This window comes from Ambystoma mexicanum, chromosome 5p (assembly GCF_040938575.1).
Source record: "Ambystoma mexicanum isolate Mex_15411 chromosome 5p, UKY_AmexF1_1, whole genome shotgun sequence".
Classification (NCBI taxonomy): Eukaryota; Metazoa; Chordata; class Amphibia; order Caudata; family Ambystomatidae; genus Ambystoma; species Ambystoma mexicanum.
In genome coordinates, this window is record NC_090930.1 from 417,859,550 (window position 1) to 417,879,596 (window position 20,047).

The 20,047-nt window shown below is 47.0% G+C and overlaps 1 protein-coding gene across 11 annotated transcripts in view; it reads left to right on the forward strand.

Moving 5' to 3' along the window:
• MAP7D3 (MAP7 domain containing 3) overlaps nucleotides 1–20,047 on the forward strand; it is a 1,453,570-nt gene that overhangs the window by 1,314,554 nt on the left and 118,969 nt on the right. The gene's annotated exons all lie outside the window — the stretch shown is intronic.

Genomic DNA, 20,047 nt, shown 5'->3' on the forward strand with positions numbered 1-20,047 from the left:
ATGCATGAGGACAAAAACATATGCTATTCTCTTCTATAGTTAGAGTTTGCATATTCCTCCACATGTGTGGGAGGTCTTAGATTCTAGCTAAATTACCATTTTACTCTGTTGCCTCCTTTTCTCCAGATTTGTGTGGGCTTTTAGTTCCAAAGGGCACAGGACTAAAAGAATAGGTGTTTCTAATGGATTCCTTCCTCACACAGATCTCTCATTTTAGGTATTTCTTCTCCAGTGCCAGCTGTCTTCAGAAATGTTTTTAGCCACCAGCAAGCACATCGCAGCTCCGTTTTTCCTTGACTCATTGCTGTTGCACACCAGATGTGATGTCGGCCAGTATATATGGAGCCAGATACTAGATTTTGCAAACTTTACTGTATCATACTCCAAAAGCCACAGGCTACAAGCCCTTCTTCTATCAATCAGAATGTTATTTCAGATTTCTCCATTAACAATACACAAATAAAACACAATTAAAACAACATAATAAATACATTGTCCAATCCAATTTGAAATCTTCCAACTACAAACATACGTTTTTAAAACCAGGCATTCTAATACATTTTGGGACAGTAAAAAAATAAATCTAATCTCCCGCATTGTGTAAAATATGTATTCTCATGTCTTAAGCTTTTTTTTCACAATTCATCCAAATCGTACAGGAAAAAGGTATCCTACGAGTTAAGGATCATAGACATTGCTTCTTTAATAACTCTAATCGGCTTACTCTTAAAATGTGGTTTTAACCATTCCTTCCTCGGGTCCTGATAGGTGGGCTTGAAGAGGAAGTGAACCAAATCCTCATCTAACCCTGTTTTACAACCACATTTGCCATATCCCTTCGACCAGCTCCTCCATTTAGTCAGAGGCAATAGGTTTAACCATGCTAAGGCCTAAAAGTGCAGTGTCATCCACGTATAATAATGTGCTATACTCCATCAACCCCAATTTTGCACAAAGGATTCTACCATCAGCTTTATCGGTGTCAAAGTCAGCCGTGAACAGCAGAGGTGCTAGTCGAAAACCCTGTTTAACCCTTTGTTGGCATTCAAGAAAGGGGTAATTCGCCCTGCCCTTGTTCACCGGACTGCTGCCTTGGCATCCCTGTAACAGAGCTGAATCAGTATCAACAATCCCGCCTGGATTCCTCATTTTGTCCAACTTGTACCAGCCTGTCTATTGAATCAAAAGTTTTCTTGAGGTCCAGGAAAGCTGCAAACGGGGTTCCACCGGTACCCCGCAATATTTATTAATAATTGTGCTCAAAATAAAGCATTGGTCAATAGTCGAGAAATCTGCCTGGAAGTATTGTAGAGCATTATTCGAATGAATTGTGTCCTCCCACGTATTCCTCAACTTTGATATTCAATATCCAGCTTCAGCTGCTTTGCAGAACAAATGTCGGCAGAGTGCGCTGTGCGTCGATGCAGTCGGTTCGATGTCCCTCGAGGGCCTCCATCTCGAGGATGATGTCATCAAAGGTATATATAGCACGCACAATGCCCGTTGACTTCAGTTCTGTTGTTCCGAGTAAGCTTATGCTTCGGGAACTATAGCGCACTTCAATAATTTCCTTTGTGGAAGATACAAAAATGTCTTAGTCGTTGACACCGCCTACCCCGAAGACAGGGTTTAAAAAGTGTCAAAACTGCAGTTCCAAGATGTCGCTCTGCATCGAGTATGCTTATGGTGTCTCGGTGTGGAGCACAAGTCCTCGGCCTGCTTGAAATGTCAATCGATGACCGGAAAGCTCTGAAGGAGCATAAGGGGAAATTGGCAGTAGATAGAAACCCCAAGAAATCCCCATCGACTACCCGGTCGAAGAAACCTTCCTCTGACATTGTAAGAGGCTACTCTCCTGAGAGAGCCATATCCTATCCCACTCAGGCCTCCACTTCTGCCGAATGGGAAGCATTCAGGTTAGAAATGCTGAACATTTTTGAAAAACAAAAATCCTCCTGCTGGGCCTACTAAAGCCGATAAGGAAAGGGCTCCAGCCTAATCATGTGCGCCCTCGAGCCCGGGATGCCAAAAGAAAGCTAGGAGAAGGGAACCCACGCTTTCTGATGAAAGTAAGCAAATCATGAACTATGTTAAAGAAGGCCGTAGTGAACCCGACAGAGGGAGGCCCACTTTACAAGGGGGATCCGAGCCCGACGGAGGGAGATCCTAGGGGCAAAAAGCAATCGCCCAGGTGCAAAACCACCAAAGGAACTTTTGTTTGTCGTTGTGAATCAGCAAGCCTTCTAAGGCAAGATACTTTGTCAGGAAAGGGAAGGTTTTTGATATTGTTGAACTGGAACTGTGAACCTCGTGCTACCGAGGCCAAGGTGTGTGCTGTGCTCAGAAGTCCTGCCTTGTCCCATGCTTAAACGTGGGGAAGGGAGACCCAGCCATAAAATCCTGACTTATCATTTTTGTGAACACTTTTCTTTTGTGGTGAACATTATCCCACACTCTTTTTGTAACATAGTATCGATTGGCAATAGGTTTTTTTTAGTATAGGTCCTTTTTATTTCACAAGACACCACTAGGATTGCCTTATTATTATTTGATGGTTGTAGATGGCTTCCATCCAAGTTTTAGATTAGGGGTTTTTCTCACCCCTGCATTACAGTTTAATAAACACCCTTGAACTGTGACCACTTGTCTGTCTTTACTGTTGCCACCATGAGTTATTTACAGTACTATCTGAGCAAGGGCCAATTGTTCTGCAGGTAACTGATTAAACCATGACTCATGAATATGACAGCGCTTGGCCTTTACGTCAAGAAAAATGCCTTTCTCTGCCAAAGCATCTCTACACTGTATTAAACAAGCCTCGAAACTGTGCATTGTTAAAACCAAAGCGGACGATGCACCCCCCACAGTACATACAATCAGACAATATACAAACATGGGTACACGTTTTAAAAGAAATGTCAGTTAATCCCAATGTCTCTTGAATAGCTGCCCCAGTGCCCGTTTATAGGAATTTTTGTTCACGTGATTGCATCCTTTAAATGTCACAATTAGGTTCTGCTTCCTCCAATCATGAATTGGGTCAATACCCTCATTTGATGTCTGAGTTGCACTCTTGCTACTCAGTGGGGGCTCACAAGTCTCTACCCTCCGGGAGCTATCTTGAGCCCTTCCTGAAGTAGTTTGTCTCAGCATTTTCGGGTTCCAAATATTTACAAAGGTAGATGATTAACTTTCTCCTTTGACCTGACAGTATGGCCCAGTTGCCCACCCAGTGCCATTACCCCATCGGCATTGACATTTGTCTAGTTTTGTACCAATAACATAGTTTGTGGTAGGTTTCTTAAATTTCGCAATCCTTAACTCGGTGAACCTACGGGGTGGAAACTTCCTTTTGGCTTTCGTGGTATTCATCGTGGTCTAATTCCACCCTATCAAATGATCACCAATTCCCACTCACCCCATTACATCTGACCACAGGTGGTTCCTTTGGGGGTATTGCCAAGCCCATTGCCAAGTTTGCAATATTACCACAGCCTTTATCTTTCTGAAGATTTCTCGGCATCCAGTTCAGGATAGAGACGCAAACTAACCAACCCTACTAACAATGCCCCTTTCTGCATACACCTCTCAAACTTCAAACCAAACACAACCAAAACCTACAGCACAACAAACCGCACAAACGTCACTACATTGCAACAACAAAACAAAAACACACATAGTCTTGCACAACAGTACACAACGACTACCGGCCGCAAACACCCCAGGCCCAGCCAACGGACCCACCGGGCTGAGGCCGCCAACAGCACATCACTGCTCTCTTGCACTTTTCCTGCTTCCTCCCACTAACTCAACCTCCCCTCCTCTTTCAGAGTCGCCAGAGCGCCAGGGGACCACTCCGGTGGTGATAGTGCGCAGTACAAATGTCTTTTAACATTAACAGCATCCAGTCAGCTAACATATGTAGCGACTTAAGCTAACACTGTCTGTCCACAAGAGCTTCTTTTTTCAATGAAGACAAAATCATCTGCTTCAGCTCTCCCATGGCAGATTCCATGCTTTGTACATGCTGGTATAATTTGTCCTGCACGGCTCTCTCCAAGTTAAATTAGATGTCATGGGAGGACTGCTGGGATTGCTCTTAGATCGAGACATCCAGCTCCTCTTCCTCTGGTAAAGTCATCTGGCGAGAATCACCCTGCTCTTCACAAGAACCCTGTATAGCTTAGATCATGGGTGGCCTTATTTTTTTGTGCAATTATGATCCATGTATGGGCCGCTGGTATGTGCCAGGCTTCTAGTTTCACATCTTGTGGCCCTTGCGTTACTCCAAGGGTCTAAAATAATATTTTTAAAGAGGGGTGTTTGGGAGATTTGTCATTTGTATGCTTCATCCCCTCTCCTAGTGAGACCCCCAGCACTTTTTGCTGGACTTCTGGACCTTTTTCTTTAAATCCTGACTGAGTGGAGCCTTGTTCCACTCATTCATTCTTGTGGGCTCTGTCTTTTGGAAGTCTGTTCTTTGTTTTCTACCTGTACTATGGAGACTGTCTAATCCATAACTCGCAAAGGCATCTGTATTTCACTTTTCGGGCACACAGCTCCTTTACGGGCAGTGTTATTGGGGGAACCTTAAAGTACTCCTTTAAGATTATGTTTCCATATCCTCAAATAACTACTGTTCTTAAGAATAGAGATATAATTAGTATCTCTCCCAAAACCTTATAGTATGAGAGATTGGCGCACACCACCTTATGTGGAGTGCCAAAGGATACCTAATATCCCCCTTCTCTCTACTCCTGTGACTTGTTAGTCACATAGACAGTCTCCTAGTTATGGCTGGTGGCATTGGACGTGTCTACTAACTATTGTAATTGTTATACCGCATGCTATGTCCATAGCCTCAGTAGTGCACAATAGTACCAACTTGGGCCCTCCCTTCTTTTTCTCCATTACTAGTGTGGTTGTCCTTTGTCAGCCCTTCTTCTACAATTCTGGGAGGGGGAGGCTTGTGTGTGTTTTGCCTTTGGCTGGAACCCTTGGGTGTCCCTGTCTTGGCTCCAGAGTGTCTGGGCCGGCAGGAAGTGGAGGAGGAGTTTTCCACCCCCCCTGTCCTTTGTCTGCTAGAGTGCCTGAATAGGACCAAATCCCACAGGTGGTCTGGCTGTCCTGATTGGACAGCAAAACGCCCTTTTCAGTAAATTGCAGAGGAGTGTGTGCTGGAACTGTATAAAAGGTGAGGCTTCTGGAGTGAAAAGCAAGTCGACCACTGGAAGCTGAAGTAACCAAAGAAGACGTCCAGAGATGCCTGCAGGCCCTTTTCCACACATCGTGAAGTGACCACTGCTGTCCTGACCCCGTTTTCTGTGCGATCGAGGAACTCCGAAGAGAACTACTCCTCCCCTTTGGCTGGTGGGAAGAACCAGTCCTAAAACAAACTTTGAATTGAGCCATCTCCTGTGGTCCTAGGAGTTTCCAGAGCTGCGGAACCCCAATACCATGAGACCTGCTGCCCATTTCAAATACATCGTCATGGAAAGGGCGAATCCGTCCAAATGTTTGTTGAGCCCTTGAGGACACTCCAGAGATCCTATCCAACTCGCCCAGAACCCCTCATCAGAGCGTGGGAATGCAGGCAGCTAAGAAGATTGACCGGACGATCCGAATCCTTTGTTGGTGCTGAAGAAAAGGTGCCAAAACCGCAGAGTGAACCAAGAAGTTGTTGAAAGTCGTGCCCCAGGTCCTCCCTCAAGACTGCTGCTAAGAGATCCTGTCCATTGTCCTGCCTTCAGTCATCAGACCAAGGAATCCGGAGGTCCGGTCCAGAACTGCAACATCACGGAGCATCCAGCACAAACATTTTCTTCTCACCTAAGGTACTGTGGGGAAAAAGGTATTGTTTACCAGGCCTTGCAAAATCCACCCGCCCCCTTGCATTGGCGGGTACTTTTTTGAAGGGTTTTGTACTATTTTTAGACTACTGGACTGAGCCAGCGAGTGCCGTCAGGAAATCTTTTTTTGTATTAAATATGATGCATGTACTTGAAACACTTGTGTATAGGCGTGTTATAAATGCCACATCATATACCGTCTTTAGAAGTCTCTAGATGGCAGCAGTGACTCGGAGAAGGAAGTTTAGATGGCAGATAGTCGGGCTTGGCTTCAGAAAAACATTTGCGTGGGACCAGTGGTGACTGGTAGTTAGGGGAGGGGACACCACCCCCCTCCTCCAGCAGCCTGAGGCAATGCTAACTAGTCAGGCCGTGCACATCAACGGGCAGTCAGTCAGCAGAAGCATGCATGCGCTGCTGGAATAGTTAATAAATAGTAAATAATTCTGCTGGCCTAACCTGTCCCAGACCCATCTTGAGCATGGGACAGGGGCGCTTCCTATTTCACGCAAGTTTTTTTGCGATCTGTGCATACCCTGAAGGGTGTTGCGCAGTTAGCGTACATTAAACTGCATTGCTTCAATGAAGTGGCTGGCGGGGCGCCAGATATCGAGCCCCGTCAGTATAATACCAAGCGCAATCAGCATAGTTTATATGCATTAAATTGGATGGCTGTATGAAATTTAACATTTTAGGAGGTGGGCGGGCCTACTACAACTGCCGCCACGTGCAGCGGCTATGGAGCAACAGTTTGCCTGTGAGCTTTTGCTGGGGTCGGCCATATCAGGAAGGGACCACGCAACTGAACAGCTGAACCCGGCCTCGCGAGATAGGTAGCTTAGTACCAATTCACGAGTCACCAGGGTAAGATTCCTACTCGGTCTCCTTTCCTTTGCTTGCACTGTGTTTTAGTGATGCCTCGCCTGGCATGGACCCTCACTCTCTATCCACCTTATCTCCAGATCTGAGGCCTAATTTAGCATGGGCACATTGTTTAGTGTAGTGTCTCCAAGTGGGGTCATTCACACTTGTGCTGATAACCCCCAGCTGTTGGAGGCCATTCAAGCATACCCAGCACCCGCAGTCACGGCCTCGGCATCCCAGCTGGAAGCAAAACACGGGTGGTGGCATGTGCCTGCCCCGGCCGGCAATGTGTGGGGGCAGGGACGAAGAGTAAAAGGTGCAAAGAGAAGAAAGCGAGGGAAAGAAAGGGGGAAAAGATGACAGATACAGAGTGAAAGCGCTATATGTGTTGACAAGAAAGAGACAATAGAAAACGGGAGAGATATACAGAGGGAGCAGGAGGTAAGAAAATACAAGCGATAGTGAGAACATCGATAGGGATGTTGGGCTTATAACGTACCATATGGCGGTCGAGGACGGCTTCTTCCGCTTTGCACTTCAGAAGTGGGGCCTTATTATTTTTTTTTTTTAATCGCACACCAACATTTAAAATATGTTTCAAGTACATCCAGAGGGATAGTGATAAAAAGCATCCCTCCTATGACGTCATTTTTATTTGGCAGAACTGAACCGTCTCTCATATTGCTCAGAGAGAAAAAAGCAGCAGCCAACACATTTTTATTTTTTTTCTCCAAACAATTCCAACCTTAGCTGCACATGACGGTAGAAGGGGGAGGGCTGCACATGGGGGGAAAAGGGAAAAAGTTACAAGATAGACACACAGCAAATGCCAACAGCATCTGATGTAAAAATGCACAATGAAAACCATGACTGTTTAAGACTAAAGATGGTCTTGAATACAACCGGTCACAATACTAGCGATATGATGTATTCAGTTACTTTGAACAAAAAGGCTGAATTACTGATTTTTTCTTGTGATGCTGTTGAATAATATCTTTTTTTATAGTAATACAATTGCCCTTTCTTAACCATGCCAATGCTAATCGATCAGAGAGGTCCAACGTTTCTTATCTCAACACTTTTCAGGGTCGGGGGCGGCATCACTGTGTTTTGGGTAAATGCAAAATTGATCACTGAAAGTATTTACGTCGATGCTTCTTAGGAAACAACATGGTAGAAAGATACACAGACTGCTCTTGAGTGTGAAGAAGATGCTGAAGGTGATTGGGCTGGTGGAAAAGTAAAAGGAGCAGGAACAATGGTGAGCTAAAGCAGTGGGAGAGAGAGGATCAGGGAGAAGCTTGAGAAAGTAATAATTTGCTGGGGTGTGTGTGTGTGTGAGAGAGAGGGAGAGAGAAAAAAGGGTGTGAAGAGAGAAATAGAAGCAGGAGGCGAGTGAGCAAGATAAAGCCATAACAAGGAGACAAAAGGAAAAGGGAGAAAGCAGCATCTAGACCTACAGACCGAAAAATGGGCAGTGCGCCTTAGCTGGCTTATCCGCAGTAAATATTGATCATTTTTACACCGAAGTGAGTGCGACGTTTCCACCGCGAAATTACTTATTTCTGGTCGTGCAACAAGCAGTTTCTATAATAGGACTGTAAATAAGGTTTGATCTATACTTTCTAGGCACAATTTAAAGCACTAAATCAAAACCCAGGAAACAGGTGGACTGTTCACCCAGAGCACCCCCAGGGGACAGGCAGGCCTTTTCCGATGCACAGAAACATGAAAGCTGGCTTGTCTCCTGCAGGGTAAATCTTATTTCGCATCTATCCAAAGGAGTCCCAATACACAAGTCCCTGGGTAGGCTGCACAGTTATAGGAGAATTTAAAAGCTGGTAATCTCATCTGTCATATGACAGTGAATGATCGAACAGGTGAGATTATCAACTCTTCTATCCTCTCACACGCCATATTGGAGTAATTACGCAAGCCTGGTTGTTTTTTTATCCAGGGACCCTCATATGAAACTCATTTTTACCAAGGTGCACACATTACTTGTGCTATCACACAGATGAGTTAGAAGCATGCAAACAAAGTCATGTGTCCAATAAACTGTGATAATTATATGGTACTGACATGTATCAAAGCAGGTAAATATTGGTGAAGTGCACGGGGTTCTATCACTGTTAGGCTCAACTGAAGTTGCACAGCAAAGATTTTGGCGATTGGTCTTAGCACCTAGAAAAGATTTTGGAACCATTACCTCACTGGGGGATTCTGGCATGTCTTGGATACATCGGAGGTAGGGAGGAGTTACTTTCAGATATGCAGTGGACCAGCGACCTCAAGCGTACAGACTCAGAAGCCTTACACTGTAGTTGAATAGCATACTAAATAAAGGCATATTGCAAATCCTGGAAGATTAATGGTGGTGGATGAGTGAAAACCTACACGCTTCACTGCATCATGTGCCATTCCCACTTTCAGACCTCTCTTGCGCTCTTTCCATCTCTGCGCTAGTCGCTCAGCTTTATCTTGGTGTGGGAATCTCCAGGATTAGACCACCTGTTCAAACATAGGTCGAGTGCATTTCTCAGGTCGATTAGGGAAACTGAGTTACTTGACCTGCTGGTCTAGTAGCTTTTTAAAGATTTTATGAGGCCTGTTTACCTCCTTCCTTAAATTCGCTCCAGAGCATTGGAGTGTACGTAGAGGTATCCAGGGCAACCCCTCTTACCTCAGACTCAAGCCGCTGCTTGTGTCCCTTTGTCGAGTCCTAAAAAAGGGTCTCCATCGTTAGTTGTTACTGCTGCTTCTAAAAGATTAAAATAAATCCACAGAAACTCTTTGTATTCTGCTGCTTGTCAAGACTTTGAGCCCTCTCCAAACTGCCTTTAGCTAGGGTTGCTTTTTTGGACTTAAAAGACTTGCTGTACGTGGTAACCCTCTCTAGATCCTTGAACAGCCCCTTGCAACCCAGCACCTATCCTAGACCCTGAGGTGTGCCATGGATCTGTATTTCAGTTGCTACGAGGCTTCTGCTTGCCCCCCTGGGCTTTCCAAATCTAGGGCCCCCCTGTGAACAGCCACCTCCGGCTTCTGGTTGTGTATAACCCTCCTGATTTAAGGTTGTAGCGGATCCCGTGAACACTTCACCCGGGAGCAGGGCTGCTTTGTACACCCTCGACCTCCTGACACAGTTTCAGTTGTGGTTCACTCTGGTACCAAGGTGTAGGGTGCAAAGGTGCATGTTAATGCCCCCCTCCCCCTTGCATATTCAGCGCCTGTTTCAGGACCACACTGCTGATAAATACAGCTAACTGCATTAGACTTTAGGGAACGTTGGCTATAGGGAGCTTTGGTTTAAAGAGCTAAGAGCTGAGGAGCTATGGAAGGTGGCAGATGGAAATGTCAGCTGCAGGATGCGCCTGCACTCGCTGCCGCTGGGCCACCACTCCACAAATCAATGCCCCAGCTTACCTCTACCTAGCCTGCTCCCTAGCAGTTTTGCTTAAGCCTGAAGCTTCCTGAAAAAAAACAAAGAAAATAGCCGGCACCAATGCACACCAGCGAGGAATACAACTGGAGAAAAAAAAGAAGGAACCTCCACAATGTGGGCTGGGTGGTAGCATTCAGTAATATTCAGCGCTCCTTGATCAGCATGAGAAGAACATGTGGGTAAGTGCAGACACAAGGCACAGGGGAGATAGCTTTAACCCTGACTGCCCTGCTTCAGCTGTTAACTTTCCTTCCTCCTTACCAATCACAGCGCTTCTCCACTGGATCTCCGCCGGGACACTTAACTGCCGCCACTGCGCTGGGAGCATAAGACCGCGTAGGACTCTGACCCTGCCCTAGATTCGCGAGGGTGCAGGAGATATAACACTAGCCACAACAGTGGATGCACGCCCGCTCTCTACCGGCTCTGGTTCAGCAGCTTCCTCTTGCCTCCTCAACTCAGAGGGAAGGAATGCATGCTGTACTCGTGCCATCAAGCCGCACTGCTAGTACCGGTGCAGAATCCCCTGCACAGTCGTGTAATCGCAGCCGCTTCCGACAGCCCTTCACTCGTCATGGATCAAGTCAGTTGACAAGCCCTTCTTGGATTGCCAGAGGCAAATACCTGTGTCATATCTCCACAAGGTGTCTATCTCACAACAAGAGGATTACGGATCCTGCCAATCCATGCATCGTAAAGCCCTTTGGGAGTATGCTGCTAAAATCTTTACCTACACCACCACTTCACCTTTATCTGTCCGCCTTGATGCCTCTTGGTGAGGGTGAACATCTTCTCCTATTCGGGGGGCTGTTTCCTCCACCTGAATCTGAGCAGCCTCAACGTCACGCTTGGCAGCTGAGAGGCGGCGGCACAAGGTGTGGGACCTGCTTCATGATTTCCTGGATGTTCAGTAGGCCCAGCAAAACAAAAGAGGTGATGGCTGGAAGGTTTAGAATCAATCCTAACCTCTGGCATTGCTCTGGGAAACCCTCCAGACCATCGTTCTTCGCCTGCCAAGCAATTACAAAAGGGGAATGGCCATATGCAAATCAGGCTTGGTCCCACCACAAAAGGGGCAGACCAGCCTGAACTGCTTGGTCACATCCCTTCATCACAAGACCACAAGCATCCCCAGACATGTTTCAGCCTCGTTGGGCCTCATCCGTGAGGAGTGGCTTGGGCCTGTAGGCCCAGCAGGCACAGAACCCACCTCTGGGCATACTTGTCTTACTCGGAGTGGGTAGCAAAACAAAAGAGGAGATGATTGGCAGGTTTAGAATCAATCTTATCCTCTGGCATTGCTTTGGGCAACCCTTGAGACAATCGTTCTTCGCCTGCCAAAACATTACAGAAGGGCAAAGACCATGTGCAAATCGGGCTTGGTCCCACCTCAAACTGCTAGGTCACATCCCTTCTGCACAAGACCACAAGCATCCCCAGACACGTTTTGGCCTTGTTGGGCCTCATCAGTGAGGAGTAGCTTGGGTCTCTAGGCCCAGCAGGTACCGGACCCACGTCTGGGCATGCCTGTCCCACTCGGGGTGACTAAGCAAAACAAGAGGTTTAGAATGAATCTTACCCTCTGGCATTGCTCCGTGTTTCTGTGCAGAGGGTCCTGGCCTAGCAGTTCGGGCTGGGCTGCTCCCATTGGTGGCAGTACCTGACTGATAAGCATATGGCTGGACGCCTTTCACAATGGCAAAGACGGGCTAAAAAATGCTGGCATGGAAGGTTGCCCAGGGCGCAGTGCCAGTGGTTCAAATGTATTCAAAACCTTCCACCATCACTTTTTTGTTCAGGAGGCCCGCCACCAAGTCCATCTATGCCTGTCGGTGGTGCAGGTTTTTGGTTTGGTGCCAGGTCCAGGCTTTGGACCCTTTCATCTGTCCAACCTCCTCTGTGCTGGGTTTTCCTCTCTCTTTGGCCCATCTGGGTATTTAGACAAACCGTCCAGTTTACTGCTGCTTTAAAGGAATAAACAAATACACAAAAGGCCAGCTTCTCAAAAACATTTTTGGCGTAAGTGACAAGATGCACTAGCGCATCTCATCACTTGCACCAAAAAGGTGCACCCCAATTCACAAAAGTCATATGAATGGGCGTATCTTGTATGCGCCAATTCAGATGCCCTTCTTCACTCCTTTGCACAAATCAAGGGGTGTTTCTGCGCATTTAAAAGTGAATCCCAAGTTCACTAACAGGGTGCACTTTTAAACAGGCAGAAATATAAGGCAACCCAATGCGCCTGTTTGGAATACACATTCCAACTGTCATCAGCATTTCTATCGCTCAAACAAGGATAACATTCATTTATTTGTTTTGGATCACGTATTACAGTGGCAGGCCCAGCCTGTAGAATCTTAGTGTCAGGAGAGCGCATCCTCTGCTTTATTTTTAGAGGCCCTGTTTTTTGAGGTTCTGGTCCCAAATTTTAAAAGTCACAATATGAGGGGGGGGGGGAGAAGAGAGGTGGCGTAATGGTCCAAATGAGGAGCGATGGGCAAGAAAGCAGAGAGCAGTGAGCCAAATGGGGGAGGGTATGGGGGAGGCAGGGGGCAAGAGAGCAGAGAGAGCAGATTGGGAGAAATCATGGGGAAAGAATGGGTTGGAATCGGCGAAAGGATGGAAGATGCTAAAGGAGCGGAAAAGGGCTATAGACTGCAGGAGGAACTGGGGAACATAAGGTGTGAGTTTAGAGCCTGGTTGGGGGTGTGGCAGGTACTGTGGAGTACGAGAGGTGACTTGGTAGTGTGACAGAGAATGTGAGCATGACCTGCAGAGTGAACCGTTTGAGTGTAAGTTGTGATGAGGAATTAGTGAGTGTGAGGGTTGTTGGTGAATGGGGTGTGTGGGTGCATATGGGATTGCGAACATATAATGAGATTATTTTCACGATTCCAACTGATAATTGTCAATAAAGTTAATTAAATTAAATGGGCAGGCACAAAAAAGTAGATAAAACAAACACTGTTCTGTCGAGCCAGGGACATCTGGGACTCTTCTATTAAACTGATAGAAAAAGTAATGAAAACCTGTCTCTCTTGTAGCTTTGCACACTGCCTCTTTCTTGCAACCTTCCAATCTTGCACCTTCCAGTCAATAAAAAATGTCACAAAAATGCTGCAATAAATAACATTGTGTGCTGCCAAATTGTCTTTTTTTATGCTGTAACATCCGTTTAGATTGGCGCTGTGAGGGTGTGCCTGGCCAATATTTCGTTATTTCAGAGGACCCCCAAGTGGAGCTAGTTTTTCACGAACCCTGCCGTTATGCATTATTTGCTTAGACTTATCTTACCTGATTCTCTTACACCAGTTTATTCTTCCTGCGTGCGATTTGCACCTTGTTCTTGCATCCCTTAAGGTGGCTCAGCTTGAGCCTTTATGCTTCTGTTCCTTCAGATAGCAACCAGGAAAATTGCCCTCAAGGTGAGCAATCGCCTCTGCTCGGTGGTTGAGTGAGCTCCTTGCTTTATCGGTTAAACCTCCTTAACTTGGTTTCTCCAATTAGTAGGTTTTACTTTGCTTTAATACATTCATGAAGCGCAAACCTTGGACCCATGGGCATCAAGGCGCTGACAAACAAGAAAGCAAAACACAAGCAAAGCCAGACGAAGAGATACACAGCCGGAGCAGACCAAGAGTGAAAGTTATATAAACATCCAAGTTTTCAACTTTCTCAGGTTACTATGAGGGTTAGACAGACTTTCTTTCTCAAGGGCATCTCTGGCTTTATCTCTCCCTTTTCCTTTTTTCTTCCCTCACCCTCCCTTCTAAAACAGATGAGGGCTTTCACCGCCTGGACCTTAAGAGGTCTCTGTTATTCTGTTTCAATTAATTGAATTATCCCACAGATTCCACATCTTGATAGATAACCATCCATCATCAGCTGCTCAGAAAATTTCGACACTCAACACCCTTGCTTTTGGTTGCTCTACTCCTTGACACAGGATGTGATGCCGATCACTGTACTAAAGGGATCCACTGTGACCCGTTACCTCAGTTCCTTCTTTCAATGCGCTCAACACGCAACTCGGAAAATCTCTCGATCTTCAATTTTGTTAGTGATTCGTTACTGTTTCAGAATGTCGGGACCTAAACAGTCTTGTTTGCAGCTCCAAAATGTCTCTCACGGACATCATACATAGCAATGTGGTTCTTGTCTGGTCATGAACCCAAAAGAGCTGAAAGATGCGACTCTGATTTGTCGGGCAACCAGGGCAAGTCCTACCCTGCAAAGGGGGCGTCAAGGGAGGAGTGGGAAGATTTTAAGAGGCAAATGATGCTGCTATTAGAGAAAGATGCCGTCAGTGGATTCATCTCTGACTGTGTCTGGTTCCGGCACAAAGGTAGCCAAAAGGGGTCCACTACCTCGAGAATAGAACCTGCATCAGCACCGATACTTTAAGTTGTGCCTGTCTCAATTTGTGCTGAAATTCCTCCTCTGTCAGAGATGCATAGGGACCGAGGCTACTTGCCAGAGTCCAGGGCCCACTTATTTGACTCAATGTGGCCGACATTCAACGACAGAGGGACCTGATCCCGTTGGTAATGGAGTTGCTAGTCGGTGGGGCCATTGACCTGTTACAGGACTTAATGGAAAACCAAACAGGCCTACTAGAGTTGGCGGAGAGCCTCCCTGATGCAAGCAGACTAGACTTGTACCCACAAGTTGAGCTGCAGCAGGAGGCCCTGTATTCGCATCCCAACCCCCAGTACCACAATGCGGTCGAGAAGGTGGTCGTTGGGATCGCTGCTGCAGTACTAACTGCCCAACAGTCTCGACCGAGGACTGCAAACAGAAGTTTCAATGGATTGCTTTTCTTCCGCAGATTCACTTATCCGATATCCCCTTCCAGCTTCAGTTGCTCGGAAAAATCTTCGACAGGGGGCATAGTGGAACTCGACTCGATCGTTTGATCCACCTTGACTCCAGACGTGATTTTGGGTGTCATATATATACTGCCTCACTGCACCCATACCTCAGTTCCTTTTTTCCGCACAGTCAGCGCGCTGCTCTGCTAGCGATCTTCTAATTTCACTGGACTTTTTTGTCAAATTCTGTTATCGCGAGCTGCCATGTCCGTGCCTCGGATTGTGAGTTTCAAACGCTGCTCTGATTGTGGCTCCAGTATGTCAGTGACAAACCCACATAACATCTGTGTGTGGTGCCTCGGGGTGCGCATCCTGTGGCAAAATGAGCCTGAAGTCCCTTTGGACGTGGGCAGCCAAGCTTACATTGGACCGACCACCGGCCAAGTCACCGTCGCGTTCCACTGTTCGGTCTTCGGAGGCCAAAACAGAGGGTCGCACACATGAGAAACATAGTAGGGACCGGCGCAAAGCAAAGCCGAGATGCCACTCTCAAAGCCACTTGTCCTTGCATAAAAAGAAAAGGGTTCACTGAGGAGGAACACAGTAAGTCGTCGGCGGGACCAACATCCAGGCAGGAATGGGAGGACTTTTTGCAAGCACTACTGCTTGGAAAGCAGCGTCAGGTCGGATGCTGCTTTCGGCCAAGCAGTACTGAGGAATCTATTTGCTTAAGTAGTGTATAATCCACTCTCCTCCCTGTTGGCCTACTATCAGTTGTAATCACCCATACAGTATGGAGAAAAGGGACGGGATGTCTGAATAATTAAAATGTACTCACCATAGTGACTAACGTACTCCTAGTCCATAGTCACTTTTTCTTCATACGACCCTCCATCGTCCCCCTAAAAAAATTGTCAGCCTTCACAAGCTGGCCGACGTGCAAAAGAGGACTGAGGTGAGGAGCTGGAGTGCCTTTTTGTGAGGAAAAAAGGTTCTGTTCCCATCCCTATCGAGGGACGCCCATGCAGTATGGAGGAAAGGGGAATATCACTACGGTAAGTAACTTTATTTCTGATCCCTGGTTTCTAGCAGGAGGGACCTTCCAAGATCAAGCGGATCCACCCGGGACTAGCGACACTCCAAACTCAGTTTGGAACGGTGTATGAGATAAAGCAGTAGATTAAGATCCCAGACACTGGTGGGGTGCCCTAACAAATGGTAGGATCCTATATCAAAGTGCCATTTTATGTTTGTATTATTATTAATATTACTACTAGGGTAGTTATTGAGTGCAGAGATCGCTTTGGTAAGTAACAGAGCGCTTTACAAATCACAGGGGGAAGAACACAGTGAGGGAAGCAGAGATACAAGGGACCAGGTAGCGACCAATGGAGGAGGAGTAGGGCTGGCAATTTGCAGCAAGGGATTTACAAGCAACCAGGAGAGGAAACGGTGGTGGGCAGATTGCCCAATCTCGTCTGTTGTATGGACCTAGGTGTTTGGGAGGAGCCATTACTTGAAGAGGAGGGTCTTGAGCTCCTTCTAAAATGTAGAAGCGCAGGTAGGTTGAGTCTTGACTCACCTGTGGTGGGTGTTGACAGGGAGGAGGTTCCAGAGTGTTGGGGCTTAAACCAAAAATGCCTTCTTCTGTTTATTTCCTTCCTGCACTGGCAGAGTTCAACTCTGCATGTGTCATATCTGGTGGATCGTAGACCTCAGGAGATACTGAGCTTTTCAGTGAGGTAGCTTGGGCACTTCTGGGTGACGGCCTTGGAGACGATGCAGCAGGATTTGAAGATGATGCATGCTTGCAGTGGGGGCCAGTGCAGTTTTATGAGGGTTAGGTGATGTGATCAAATCTGCAGTCTCCTTTGAGTCCTGCTGCAGCATGCAGGACTCATTTTAAGGATGCCAGGGTAGTTGACGAAAGGTCTTCCAAAAGGGCATTGCTGCCATCCAGGTGGGAGATGACATGGAAAAGACCATTGATCAAATGTCTTCAGACCCATATGGCTGCGAGATAGGTGACCCACAAGTTGATCTTGTTGCCCGAGTTGACCAGTGAAGGAATTAATGAAAGGAATGATCCACTAGATGAAGCCAAGACCTTGCCCAGGAGTCATGACTACAAAGCCATAGTGAGAAGACTTGCTTAAAGTTCTAAAAGATCAATGTAATCCATTTTTCTGATGAGTTCAAGGTCCATGAACATAAGAGTAGCAGAGATGAAACCCTTGATTCCAGGTCACCCAGGAGTTGATCATGCGATTGGGATGGATGGGATTGAATACTTTTTATTTTGTGTAAGGCCACAGGTTCCGCCAAGATGCAGTATGCTAAAGGACTCAGAAGCCTCTGAAACCACCAAGTAGGGGGGTAGTGATCTAGAAGTAAAGTGGCGTACGGTCACCTTCAAGTCCATGTTTCTGTGTTGGAAACACTTTGTTGCTCCGGGAGTCCCAAATGAACCCTATTAATTGGATGCTATGCTTGGGAGCGACCCCTGAATGCCGAAGACACATGGATTGTAAAGAAGTAGTACTTTAGGGGAGTCCAGGGCTTCCTTGTCTGAGGTAGCCCAGACCAGGTGGCCATCTAGATTTGGATATATGTGAATGCCCTTTAGCCGCAGGTGAGCAGCAACTGCTGCCATACATATGTGGGGCCGCATTGATGCCAAATCATGTCACTGTAGCTATACTACCTCCCGACTATGGAGAAACTTCCTGTAAGGAGACCAAATGGTTATTTGCAAGTAAGAGTCCATCAAATCCACTGAATTAAACCAATCCTCTTGACCGAATTTGGGCAGACTTCATCTTGAATTATTCTAAAGGACAATGCAGTTTGGGGGGAAGAGAGCTCCTCTATTGTACCAAGGCCATCGTATTTGTTTTTTGGCATGGTAATCCGTCTGGAAAAGAAACAAAGACCCCACTATAGAGGAGGAAACCTCTACCAGGTCACTTGCCTGATAAAGGTTACAAAACTCAAGAAAAAGAGTCTGATCTCCACTTGAAGGAGAAACGAGAGGAAAAGGGCTTCAGTACTCCATGGTGAAAACTGTGATCCTACCTTCAACAGAAGATGTATGTATCAGCATGGACACTTCACTTAGATGTGTCCTCCATTGACAGGCATCGGGCTGGCAGCCTCTAAGAGTAGGTCCTTTTTTTCTGGGGATGCTGGGCAAATGGTCTGATGTCTGCTCTTAAGGTCGTAAGATTCTCCAGAGTCTCTAGATCTGCTCTCTTGCTTGCGGTCAAAGAGGATTTAAAGGGCTTCTGGGGAAGCAATATCAAGTAGCACAATTTTTACCTGGTCAATGACTTGTAAATGCTTGTGAAAAAGATTTGACTCAAGCCTCCCGTCCCCGGAAGTGAGGTCCAGGATTTTGTTCTTGATGTACTGGGTACATTTAATGGATCAGAGCCAGGTGTGAGAAATCTGAAGGTGTCTCCCTGACTAGTTCCTGGGGTCTGTTATCCAGATGGCCAGGACACAGCCATCGCTATTGGATCCAGTTCCTGGGGGGTGGACCAGTGAGGGAGGATCTCCATGATGTGGGGTCCTCGGGGAGTGGAAGTGGGACACTGACGGGTGAGACGCAGTATCCCCCTTCTTATAATACCTTTTCCCCAACCTACCATGTAGTATACTCAAACACTCTATGCCCCCCTTTTTCCGACGCGAACACTTTCGCATATCACGAAGGATGACAGACTACCAACCGAGCCATTTACCTGACATGTCCCAACACGAGGGTCAGGCAAAGTCAGGCAATTGACCAAAACTGCACACACATCAGATGGACCTTTCCCTTCCCCACAGGGATAAAAGGTGGAGCACAAGACGAACAAGGCAGACCGCACCTAGATAGAGCTAACTCAGCATGGCAGTTCAAGAGGAGGAGAAAGACGGCGCTAACCGAGAGGGTGACAATGGGAGAAGCGACCTTGCCCTATCCGACCAAGGTCTGTGAAATGTCTGCAGAAGGAATCAGAAGACTGCGAACAATAGCCAGCGTGTGTTGCAGCAGATGTCGACGGTACACGGGACCCTCCTCCACTGATAACCCAGGTACCAACCAAGATGGTTCCATCTTACCTACCCAGACCTATTCCTCTTTTGAATGCCTGGTTTGCGAGTTGGTCACCTCTCCCGCCTCCACCCTGACCATTGCTACCATCTACCGGCCTCCGAGAGCCACCTTCCATTTCCTCTGAATGGGCTGATTTCTGCTCTTCTTTATTTTCTTCCACCTCTAACCTTCTCCTGCGTGATTTCAACATTCAACTGGACTCCCCTAGCTCTGCATCCACTCTATTCACTGACCTCTGCTCCTCACTTTCCATCTCCATTCTCCCTTCTAGGCCAACTCACACAGCTAGACACACTCTGGACTCCCTCATATACTTGAACCTTTCTCTCTCTCTCCCCCCTCACTCCCCATTAGTCACCCCTCTCTCCTGGTCAGACCACTCTCTCCTCTCCTTCCATCTGGGTCCCTTTGGCCCTCTGTCTGCCTTCCCAAAAGTCGCAGCAACCTCGTTCAAAACAACCACCCGATGAAACGAGTGACTGCGGCTGCCTTCGCCTCCACCTTCATCCTCTGCACCCCACCACCATGCCACCTATGACTCTACCTCTGTCCTCAGCGAGCTCCATCTTTCCATCACCAACACTCTTGACATACTTGACTCAGTCACGAGGATCCGCCTGAAACCTGCCTCAAAGTGTAACACTTGGTACGACACTGAACTTGCAGCCCTGAAACGAAAGTGCAGGGCAGCAGAACGGAAGTGGCAAACCTCAGGCTCATCCTCTGGCAAACTGGCCTACTGCCTGCTTCAAAGGCAATACAGACTCACCATCTGTGCAAAGAAACAAGCCCACATTCAGGCACGGGTATCCGGCGTATCCAATAACATAGCTGAACTTTTCCAAATCTGCAGAGAGCTAGCCAACCCCTCTGCAGTGTCCTCCTCCCCCTCTCCTTCCCAGGCCCTCTGCAATGCACTGGCCCCACCAAAACTCAGGACATTCTTACCACCCTTTCTACACTCCCCCACAAC